General features: G+C 43.2%; 3 non-coding genes across 3 annotated transcripts; all 3 read right to left on the reverse strand.

The window, feature by feature from the left end:
• Positions 1-1,340: 1,340 nt before the first annotated feature.
• trnal-uaa (transfer RNA leucine (anticodon UAA)) lies at positions 1,341-1,413 on the reverse strand. Its single transcript has one exon. It is a non-coding gene; the product is annotated as a tRNA-Leu (tRNA).
• Positions 1,414-8,498: 7,085 nt separating this feature from the next.
• On the reverse strand, positions 8,499-8,571 carry trnal-uaa (transfer RNA leucine (anticodon UAA)). Its single transcript has one exon. It is a non-coding gene; the product is annotated as a tRNA-Leu (tRNA).
• Positions 8,572-9,470: 899 nt separating this feature from the next.
• Positions 9,471-9,543, reverse strand: trnal-uaa (transfer RNA leucine (anticodon UAA)). The gene has a single exon. It is a non-coding gene; the product is annotated as a tRNA-Leu (tRNA).
• Positions 9,544-12,063: the final 2,520 nt, after the last annotated feature.

Raw genomic sequence — 12,063 nt, forward strand, 5'->3', positions numbered from 1 at the left:
TCCCTCTTGACAAACATCCACAATTCATAGTAGTCTTTGCCGAAACACGGAATTGAACCAGGGACCTTCAGATCTTCAGTCTGATGCTCTCCCAACTGAGCTTTTTCGGCTACAAAGGGCTAAAATGGCCGTTTTCATTTGGAAAGTAAAACCAGGAACTCGCTCCGTGGAGCGTAGACGACAAAGCTGTGGAGCCAGATAAAGGCCACAAAATCGCAATAATTGACTGTTGTAGCTGAGGAAGAAGCCTCCTGTGTTTTCATTAATCTAGGTTTTTCGATATGATTCCTTTTTGCCAGTTCAATTTCCTAACATGGTTTGTGTTCCCCTCTAGAAAAACATCCACAATTCATAGTAGTCTTTTCTAAAAGCTGGGATTGAACCAGAGACCTTCAGATCTTCAGTCTGACGCTCTCCCAAATGAGCTATTTGGGCTAAAAAGGGCTAAAATGGCAGTTTTCATTTGGAAAGTAAAACCAGGAACTCGCTCCATGGAGTGTAGACGACAAAGCTGGGGAGCCAGATAAAGGCCACAAAAAAAATGCAATAATTGACTGTTGTAGCTGAGGAAGAAGCCTCCTGTGTTTTCGTTAATGCAGATTTTTTGGAGTTTATGCCTTTTTACCGGTTCACTTTCCTAACATGGGCTGTTGTTCCCTCTTGACAAACATCCACAAATCATAGTAGTCTTTGCTGAAACCTTGGATTGAACCAGGGACCTTCAGATCTTCAGTCTGATGCTCTCCCAACTGAGCTATTTGGGCTACAAAGGGCTAAAATGGCAGTTTTCATTTGGAAAGTAAAACCAGGAACTCGCTCCGTGGAGCGTAGACGACAAACCTGTGGAGCCAGATAAAGGCCACAAAATCGCAATAATTGACTGTTGTAGCTGAGGAAGAAGCCTCCTGTGTTTTCATTAATCTAGGTTTTTTGAGATGATTCCTTTTGACTAGTTCACTTTCCTAACATTGGCTGTGTTTCCCTCTTGACAAACATCCACAATTCATAGTAGTCTTTGCCGAAACACGGGATTGACAAGGGACCTTCAGATCTTCAGTCTGACGCTCTCCCAACTGAGCTATTTTGGCTACAAAGGGTTAAAATGGCCGTTTTCATTTGGAATGTAAAACCAGGAGCTCGCTCCGTGGAGCGTAGACGACAAACCTGTGGAGCCAGATAAAGGCCACAAAATCGCAATAATTGACTGTTGTAGCTGAGGAAGAAGCCTCCTGTGTTTTCATTAATCTAGGTTTTTTGAGATGATTCCTTTTGACCAGTTCACTTTCCTAACATGGGCTGTGTTTCCCTCTTGACAAACATCCACAATTCATAGTAGTCTTTGCTGAAAGCTGGGATTGAACCAGCAACCTTCAAATCTTAAGTCTGACGCTCTACCAACTGAGCTATTTTGGCTACAAAGGGTTAAAATGGCCGTTTTCATTTGGAAAGTAAAACCAGGAACTCGCTCCGTGGAGCGTAGACGACAAACCTGTGGAGCCAGATAAAGGCCACAAAATCTTAATAATTGACTGTTGTAGCTGAGGAAGAAGCCTCCTGTGTTATCGTTAATGCAGATTTTTTGGAGTTTATGCCTTTTTACCGGTTCAATTTCCTAACATGGTTTGTGTTTCCCTCTAGACAAACATCCACAATTCATAGTAGTCTTTGCCGAAACCCAGGATTGAACGAGGGACCTTCTGATCTTCAGTCTGACGCTCTCCCAACTGAGCTTTTTCGGCTACAAAGGGCTAAAATGGCAGCTTTCATTTTGAAACTAAAACCAGGAACTCGCTCCGTGGAGCGTAGACGACAAACCTGTGGAGCCAGATAAAGGCCAGAAAATCGCAATAATTGACTGTTGTAGCTGAGGAAGAAGCCTCCTGTGTTTTCATTAATCTTGGTTTTTTGAGATGATTCCTTTTGACCAGTTCACTTTACTAACATGGACTGTGTTTCCCTCTTGACAAACATCCACAATTCATAGTAGTCTTTGCTGAAAGCTGGGATTGAACCAGGGACCTTCTGATCTTCAGTCTGACGCTCTCCCAACTGAGCTATTTGGGCTACAAAGGGCTAAAATGGCCGTTTTCATTTGGAAAGTGAAACCAGGAACTCGCTCAGTGGAGTGTAGACGACAAAGCTGTAGAGCCAGAAAAAGGCCACAAAAAAATGCAATAATTGACTGTTGTAGCTGAGGAAGAAGCCTCCTGTGTTTTCATTAATCTAGTTTATTTGAGATGATTCCTTTTGACCAGTTCACTGTCCTAACATGGGCTTTGTTTCCCTCTTGACAAACATCCACAATTCATAGTCTTTGCCGAAACCCAGGATTGAACGAGGGACCTTCTGATCTTCAGTCTGACGCTCTCCCAACTGAGCTATTTGGGCTACAAAGGGCTAAAATGGCAGTTTTCATTTGGAAAGTAAAACCAGGAACTCGCTCCGTGGAGTGTAGACGACAAAGCTGGGGAGCCAGATAAAGGCCACAAAATCGCAATAATTGACTGTTGTAGCTGAGGAAGAAGCCTCCTGTGTTTTCATCAATCTTGGTTTTTTGAGATGATTCCTTTTGAACAATTCACTTCCCTAACATGGGCTGTTGTTCCCTCTTGACAAACATCCACAATTCATAGTAGTCTTTGCCGAAACCCAGGATTGAACGAGGGACCTTCTGATCTTCAGTCTGACGCTCTCCCAACTGAGCTTTTTCGGCTACAAAGGGCTAAAATGGCAGCTTTCATTTTGAAACTAAAACCAGGAACTCGCTCCGTGGAGCGTAGACGACAAAGCTGGGGAGCCAGATAAAGGCCAGAAAATCGCAATAATTGACTGTTGTAGCTGAGGAAGAAGCCTCCTGTGTTTTCATTAATCTTGGTTTTTTGAGATGATTCCTTTTGACCAGTTCACTTTACTAACATGGACTGTGTTTCCCTCTTGACAAACATCCACAATTCATAGTAGTCTTTGCTGAAACCTGGGATTGAACCAGGGACCTTCTGATCTTCAGTCTGACGCTCTCCCAACTGAGCTATTTGGGCTAAAAAGGGCTAAAATGGCCGTTTTCATTTGGAAAGTAAAACCAGGAACTCGCTCCATGGAGTGTAGACGACAAAGCTGGGGAGCCAGATAAAGGCCACAAAAAAAATGCAATAATTGACTGTTGTAGCTGAGGAAGAAGCCTCCTGTGTTTTCGTTAATGCAGATTTTTTGGAGTTTATGCCTTTTTACCGGTTCACTTTCCTAACATGGGCTGTTGTTCCCTCTTGACAAACATCCACAAATCATAGTAGTCTTTGCTGAAACCTTGGATTGAACGAGGGACCTTCTGATCTTCAGTCTGACGCTCTCCCAACTGAGCTATTTGGGCTACAAAGGACTAAAATGGCAGCTTTCATTTTGAAACTAAAACCAGGAACTCGCTCCGTGGAGCGTAGACGACAAACCTGTGGAGCCAGATAAAGGCCAGAAAATCGCAATAATTGACTGTTGTAGCTGAGGAAGAAGCCTCCTGTGTTTTCATTAATCTTGGTTTTTTGAGATGATTCCTTTTGACCAGTTCACTTTACTAACATGGACTGTGTTTCCCTCTTGACAAACATCCACAATTCATAGTAGTCTTTGCTGAAACCTGGGATTGAACCAGGGACCTTCTGATCTTCAGTCTGACGCTCTCCCAACTGAGCTATTTGGGCTACAAAGGGCTAAAATGGCCGTTTTCATTTGGAAAGTGAAACCAGGAACTCGCTCAGTGGAGTGTAGACGACAAAGCTGTAGAGCCAGAAAAAGGCCACAAAAAAATGCAATAATTGACTGTTGTAGCTGAGGAAGAAGCCTCCTGTGTTTTCATTAATCTAGTTTATTTGAGATGATTCCTTTTGACCAGTTCACTGTCCTAACATGGGCTTTGTTTCCCTCTTGACAAACATCCACAATTCATAGTCTTTGCCGAAACCCAGGATTGAACGAGGGACCTTCTGATCTTCAGTCTGACGCTCTCCCAACTGAGCTATTTGGGCTACAAAGGGCTAAAATGGCAGTTTTCATTTGGAAAGTAAAACCAGGAACTCGCTCCGTGGAGTGTAGACGACAAAGCTGGGGAGCCAGATAAAGGCCACAAAATCGCAATAATTGACTGTTGTAGCTGAGGAAGAAGCCTCCTGTGTTTTCATCAATCTTGGTTTTTTGAGATGATTCCTTTTGAACAATTCACTTCCCTAACATGGGCTGTTGTTCCCTCTTGACAAACATCCACAATTCATAGTAGTCTTTGCCGAAACACAGGATTGAACCAGGGACCTTCAGATCTTCAGCCTGACGCTCTCCCAACTGAGCTACTTGGGCTACAAAAGGCTAAAATGGCAGCTTTCATTTGGAAAGTAAAACCAGGAACTCGCTCCGTGGAGTGTAGACGACAAAGCTGGGGAGCCAGATAAAGGCCACAAAATCGCAATAATTGACTGTTGTAGCTGAGGAAGAAGCCTCCTGTGTTTTCATCAATCTTGGTTTTTTGAGATGATTCCTTTTGAACAATTCACTTCCCTAACATGGGCTGTTGTTCCCTCTTGACAAACATCCACAATTCATAGTAGTCTTTGCCGAAACCCAGGATTGAACGAGGGACCTTCTGATCTTCAGTCTGACGCTCTCCCAACTGAGCTTTTTCGGCTACAAAGGGCTAAAATGGCAGCTTTCATTTTGAAACTAAAACCAGGAACTCGCTCCGTGGAGCGTAGACGACAAAGCTGGGGAGCCAGATAAAGGCCAGAAAATCGCAATAATTGACGGTTGTAGCTGAGGAAGAAGCCTCCTGTGTTTTCATTAATCTTGGTTTTTTGAGATGATTCCTTTTGACCAGTTCACTTTACTAACATGGACTGTGTTTCCCTCTTGACAAACATCCACAATTCATAGTAGTCTTTGCTGAAACCTGGGATTGAACCAGGGACCTTCTGATCTTCAGTCTGACGCTCTCCCAACTGAGCTATTTGGGCTACAAAGGGCTAAAATGGCCGTTTTCATTTGGAAAGTGAAACCAGGAACTCGCTCCGTGGAGTGTAGACGACAAAGCTGTAGAGCCAGAAAAAGGCCACAAAAAAATGCAATAATTGACTGTTGTAGCTGAGGAAGAAGCCTCCTGTGTTTTCATTAATCTAGTTTATTTGAGATGATTCCTTTTGACCAGTTCACTGTTCTAACATGGGCTTTGTTTCCCTCTTGACAAACATCCACAATTCATAGTCTTTGCCGAAACCCAGGATTGAACGAGGGACCTTCTGATCTTCAGTCTGACGCTCTCCCAACTGAGCTATTTGGGCTACAAAGGACTAAAATGGCAGTTTTCATTTGGAAAGTAAAACCAGGAACTCGCTCCGTGGAGTGTAGACGACAAAGCTGGGGAGCCAGATAAAGGCCACAAAAAAAATGCAATAACTGACTGTTGTAGCTGAGGAAGAAGCCTCCTGTGTTTTCATCAATCTTGGTTTTTTGAGATGATTCCTTTTGAACAATTCACTTCCCTAACATGGGCTGTTGTTCCCTCTTGACAAACATCCACAATTCATAGTAGTCTTTGCCGAAACCCAGGATTGAACGAGGGACCTTCTGATCTTCAGTCTGACGCTCTCCCAACTGAGCTTTTTCGGCTACAAAGGGCTAAAATGGCAGCTTTCATTTTGAAACTAAAACCAGGAACTCGCTCCGTGGAGCGTAGACGACAAAGCTGTGGAGCCAGATAAAGGCCACAAAATCGCAATAATTGACTGTTGTAGATTAGGAAGAAGCCTCCTGTGTTTTCATTAATCTTGGTTTTTTGAGATGATTCCTTTTGACCAGTTCACTTTACTAACATGGACTTTGTTTCCCTCTTGACAAACATCCACAATTCATAGTAGTCTTTGCCGAAACACGGAATTGAACCAGGGACCTTCAGATCTTCAGTCTGATGCTCTCCCAACTGAGCTTTTTCGGCTACAAAGGGCTAAAATGGCCGTTTTCATTTGGAAAGTAAAACCAGGAACTCGCTCCGTGGAGCGTAGACGACAAAGCTGTGGAGCCAGATAAAGGCCACAAAATCGCAATAATTGACTGTTGTAGCTGAGGAAGAAGCCTCCTGTGTTTTCATTAATCTAGGTTTTTCGATATGATTCCTTTTTGCCAGTTCAATTTCCTAACATGGTTTGTGTTCCCCTCTAGAAAAACATCCACAATTCATAGTAGTCTTTTCTAAAAGCTGGGATTGAACCAGAGACCTTCAGATCTTCAGTCTGACGCTCCCCCAACTGAGCTATTTTGGCTACAAAGGGTTAAAATGGCAGCTTTCATTTGGAAAGTGAAACCAGGAACTCGCTCCGTGGAGTGTAGACGACAAAGCTGGGGAGCCAGATAAAGGCCACAAAAAAAATGCAATAACTGACTGTTGTAGCTGAGGAAGAAGCCTCCTGTGTTTTCATCAATCTTGGTTTTTTGAGATGATTCCTTTTGAACAATTCACTTCCCTAACATGGGCTGTTGTTCCCTCTTGACAAACATCCACAATTCATAGTAGTCTTTGCCGAAACCCAGGATTGAACGAGGGACCTTCTGATCTTCAGTCTGACGCTCTCCCAACTGAGCTTTTTCGGCTACAAAGGGCTAAAATGGCAGCTTTCATTTTGAAACTAAAACCAGGAACTCGCTCCGTGGAGCGTAGACGACAAAGCTGTGGAGCCAGATAAAGGCCACAAAATCGCAATAATTGACTGTTGTAGATTAGGAAGAAGCCTCCTGTGTTTTCATCAATCTTGGTTTTTTGAGATGATTCCTTTTGAACAATTCACTTCCCTAACATGGGCTGTTGTTCCCTCTTGACAAACATCCACAATTCATAGTAGTCTTTGCCGAAACCCAGGATTGAACGAGGGACCTTCGGATCTTCAGTCTGACGCTCTCCCAACTGAGCTTTTTCGGCTACAAAGGGCTAAAATGGCAGCTTTCATTTTGAAACTAAAACCAGGAACTCGCTCCGTGGAGCGTAGACGACAAAGCTGTGGAGCCAGATAAAGGCCACAAAATCGCAATAATTGACTGTTGTAGCTGAGGAAGAAGCCTCCTGTGTTTTCATTAATCTTGGTTTTTTGAGATGATTCCTTTTGACCAGTTCACTTTACTAACATGGACTGTGTTTCCCTCTTGACAAACATCCACAATTCATAGTAGTCTTTGCCGAAACACGGAATTGAACCAGGGACCTTCAGATCTTCAGTCTGATGCTCTCCCAACTGAGCTTTTTCGGCTACAAAGGGCTAAAATGGCCGTTTTCATTTGGAAAGTAAAACCAGGAACTCGCTCCGTGGAGCGTAGACGACAAAGCTGTGGAGCCAGATAAAGGCCACAAAATCGCAATAATTGACTGTTGTAGCTGAGGAAGAAGCCTCCTGTGTTTTCATTAATCTAGGTTTTTCGATATGATTCCTTTTTGCCAGTTCAATTTCCTAACATGGTTTGTGTTCCCCTCTAGAAAAACATCCACAATTCATAGTAGTCTTTTCTAAAAGCTGGGATTGAACCAGAGACCTTCAGATCTTCAGTCTGACGCTCTCCCAACTGAGCTATTTTGGCTACAAAGGGTTAAAATGGCAGCTTTCATTTGGAAAGTGAAACCAGGAACTCGCTCCGTGGAGTGTAGACGACAAAGCTGTAGAGCCAGATAAAGGCCACAAAAAAATGCAATAATTGACTGTTGTAGCTGAGGAAGAAGCCTCCTGTGTTTTCATTAATCTAGTTTATTTTTGATGATTCCTTTTGACCAGTTCACTGTCCTAACATGGGCTTTGTTTCCCTCTTGACAAACATCCACAATTCATAGCAGTCTTTGCCGAAACACGGGATTGACAAGGGACCTTCAGATCTTCAGTCTGACGCTCTCCCAACTGAGCTATTTTGGCTACAAAGGGTTAAAATGGCCGTTTTCATTTGGAAAGTAAAACCAGGAACTCGCTCCGTGGAGCGTAGACGACAAACCTGTGGAGCCAGATAAAGGCCACAAAATCGCAATAATTGACTGTTGTAGCTGAGGAAGAAGCCTCCTGTGTTTTCATTAATCTAGGTTTTTTGAGATGATTCCTTTTGACTAGTTCACTTTCCTAACATTGGCTGTGTTTCCCTCTTGACAAACATCCACAATTCATAGTAGTCTTTGCCGAAACACGGGATTGACAAGGGACCTTCAGATCTTCAGTCTGACGCTCTCCCAACTGAGCTATTTTGGCTACAAAGGGTTAAAATGGCCGTTTTCATTTGGAATGTAAAACCAGGAGCTCGCTCCGTGGAGCGTAGACGACAAACCTGTGGAGCCAGATAAAGGCCACAAAATCGCAATAATTGACTGTTGTAGCTGAGGAAGAAGCCTCCTGTGTTTTCATTAATCTAGGTTTTTTGAGATGATTCCTTTTGACCAGTTCACTTTCCTAACATGGGCTGTGTTCCCCTCTTGACAAACATCCACAATTCATAGTAGTCTTTGCTGAAAGCTGGGATTGAACCAGCAACCTTCAAATCTTAAGTCTGACGCTCTACCAACTGAGCTATTTTGGCTACAAAGGGTTAAAATGGCCGTTTTCATTTGGAATGTAAAACCAGGAGCTCGCTCCATGGAGCGTAGACGACAAAGCTGTGGAGCCAGATAAAGGCCACAAAATCGCAATAATTGACTGTTGTAGCTGAGGAAGAAGCCTCCTGTGTTTTCATTAATCTAGGTTTTTTGATATGATTCCTTTTTGCCAGTTCAATTTACTAACATGGTTTGTGTTCCCCTCTAGACAAACATCCACAATACATAGTCTTTGCCGAAACACGGGATTGAACGAGGGACCTTCAGATCTTCAGTCTGACGCTCTCCCAACTGAGCTATTTGGGCTACAAAAGGCTAAAATGGCAGCTTTCATTTGGAAAGTAAAACCAGGAACTCGCTCCGTGGAGTGTAGACGACAAAGCTGGGGAGCCAGATAAAGGCCACAAAATCGCAATAATTGACTGTTGTAGCTGAGGAAGAAGCCTCCTTTGTTTTCATTAATCTAGGTTTATTGAGATGATTCCTTTTGACCAATTCACTTTCCTAACATGGGCTGTGTTTCCCTCTTGACAAACATCCAAAATTCATAGTAGTCTTTTCTGAAAGCTGGGATTGAACCAGGGACCTTCAGATCTTCAGTCTGACGCTCTCCCAACTGAGCTATTTTGGCTACAAAGGGTTAAAATGGCCGTTTTCATTTGGAAAGTGAAACCAGGAACTCGCTCCGTGGAGCGTAGACAACAAAGCTGTGGAGCCAGATAAAGGCCACAAAATCGTAATAATTGACTGTTGTAGCTGAGGAAGAAGCCTCCTGTGTTTTCATTAATCTAGTTTTTTTGAGATGATTCCTTTTGACCAGTTCACTTTCCTAACATGGGCTGTGTTTCCCTCTTGACAAACATCCAAAATTCATAGTAGTCTTTGCTGAAAGCTGGGATTGAACCAGCAACCTTCAAATCTTAAGTCTGACGCTCTACCAACTGAGCTATTTTGGCTACAAAGGGTTAAAATGGCCGTTTTCATTTGGAAAGTAAAACCAGGAGCTCGCTCCGTGGAGCGTAGACGACAAAGCTGTGGAGCCAGATAAAGGCCACAAAATCGCAATAATTGACTGTTGTAGCTGAGGAAGAAGCCTCCTGTGTTATCGTTAATGCAGATTTTTTGGAGTTTATGCCTTTTTACCGGTTCAATTTCCTAACATGGGCTGTTGTTCCCTCTTGACAAACATCCACAATTCATAGTAGTCTTTGCCGAAACACGGGATTGAACCAGGGACCTTCAGATCTTCAGCCTGACGCTCTCCCAACTGAGCTATTTGGGCTACAAAAGGCTAAAATGGCAGCTTTCATTTGGAAAGTAAAACCAGGAACTCGCTCCGTGGAGTGTAGACAACAAAGCTGGGGAGCCAGATAAAGGCCACAAAATCGCAATAATTGACTGTTGTAGCTGAGGAAGAAGCCTCCTGTGTTTTCATCAATCTTGGTTTTTTGAGATGATTCCTTTTGAACAATTCACTTCCCTAACATGGGCTGTTGTTCCCTCTTGACAAACATCCACAATTCATAGTAGTCTTTGCCGAAACCCAGGATTGAACGAGGGACCTTCTGATCTTCAGTCTGACGCTCTCCCAACTGAGCTTTTTCAGCTACAAAGGGCTAAAATGGCAGCTTTCATTTTGAAACTAAAACCAGGAACTCGCTCCGTGGAGCGTAGACGACAAAGCTGTGGAGCCAGATAAAGGCCACAAAATCGCAATAATTGACTGTTGTAGCTGAGGAAGAAGCCTCCTGTGTTTTCATTAATCTTGGTTTTTTGAGATGATTCCTTTTGACCAGTTCACTTTACTAACATGGACTGTGTTTCCCTCTTGACAAACATCCACAATTCATAGTAGTCTTTGCCGAAACACGGGATTAAACCAGGGACCTTCAGATCTTCAGTCTGATGCTCTCCCAACTGAGCTTTTTCGGCTACAAAGGGCTAAAATGGCCGTTTTCATTTGGAAAGTAAAACCAGGAACTCGCTCCGTGGAGCGTAGACGACAAAGCTGTGGAGCCAGATAAAGGCCACAAAATCGCAATAATTGACTGTTGTAGCTGAGGAAGAAGCCTCCTGTGTTTTCATTAATCTAGGTTTTTCGATATGATTCCTTTTTGCCAGTTCAATTTCCTAACATGGTTTGTGTTCCCCTCTAGAAAAACATCCACAATACATAGTCTTTGCCGAAACCCGGGATTGAACGAGGGACCTTCTGATCTTCAGTCTGACGCTCTCCCAACTGAGCTTTTTCGGCTACAAAGGGCTAAAATGGCAGCTTTCATTTGGAAAGTAAAACCAGGAACTCGCTCCGTGGAGTGTAGACGACAAAGCTGGGGAGCCAGATAAAGGCCACAAAATCGCAATAATTGACTGTTGTAGCTGAGGAAGAAGCCTCCTTTGTTTTCATTAATCTAGGTTTTTTGAGATGATTCCTTTTGACCAATTCACTTTACTAACATGGGCTTTGTTTCCCTCTTGACAAACATCCACAATTCATAGTAGTCTTTTCTAAAAGCTGGGATTGAACCAGAGACCTTCAGATCTTCAGTCTGACGCTCTCCCAACTGAGCTATTTTGGCTACAAAGGGTTAAAATGGCCGTTTTCATTTGGAAAGTGAAACCAGGAACTCGCTCCGTGGAGTGTAGACGACAAAGCTGTAGAGCCAGATAAAGGCCACAAAAAAATGCAATAATTGACTGTTGTAGCTGAGGAAGAAGCCTCCTGTGTTTTCATTAATCTAGTTTATTTGAGATGATTCCTTTTGACCAGTTCACTGTCCTAACATGGGCTTTGTTTCCCTCTTGACAAACATCCACAATTCATAGTCTTTGCCGAAACCCAGGATTGAACGAGGGACCTTCTGATCTTCAGTCTGACGCTCTCCCAACTGAGCTTTTTCGGCTACAAAGGGCTAAAATGGCAGCTTTCATTTTGAAACTAAAACCAGGAACTCGCTCCGTGGAGCGTAGACGACAAAGCTGTGGATCCAGATAAAGGCCACAAAATCGCAATAACTGACTGTTGTAGCTGAGGAAGAAGCCTCCTGTGTTTTCATTAATCTTGGTTTTTTGAGATGATTCCTTTTGACCAGTTCACTTTACTAACATGGACTGTGTTTCCCTCTTGACAAACATCCACAATTCATAGTAGTCTTTGCTGAAACCTGGGATTGAACCAGGGACCTTCTGATCTTCAGTCTGACGCTCTCCCAACTGAGCTATTTGGGCTACAAAGGGCTAAAATGGCAGTTTTCATTTGGAAAGTAAAACCAGGAACTCGCTCCGTGGAGTGTAGACGACAAAGCTGGGGAGCCAGATAAAGGCCACAAAAAAAATGCAATAATTGACTGTTGTAGCTGAGGAAGAAGCCTCCTGTGTTTTCGTTAATGCAGATTTTTTGGAGTTTATGCCTTTTTACCGGTTCACTTTCCTAACATGGGCTGTTGTTCCCTCTTGACAAACATCCACAATTCATA

Source organism: Odontesthes bonariensis, chromosome 5 (genome assembly GCF_027942865.1).
Source record: "Odontesthes bonariensis isolate fOdoBon6 chromosome 5, fOdoBon6.hap1, whole genome shotgun sequence".
Classification (NCBI taxonomy): Eukaryota; Metazoa; Chordata; class Actinopteri; order Atheriniformes; family Atherinopsidae; genus Odontesthes; species Odontesthes bonariensis.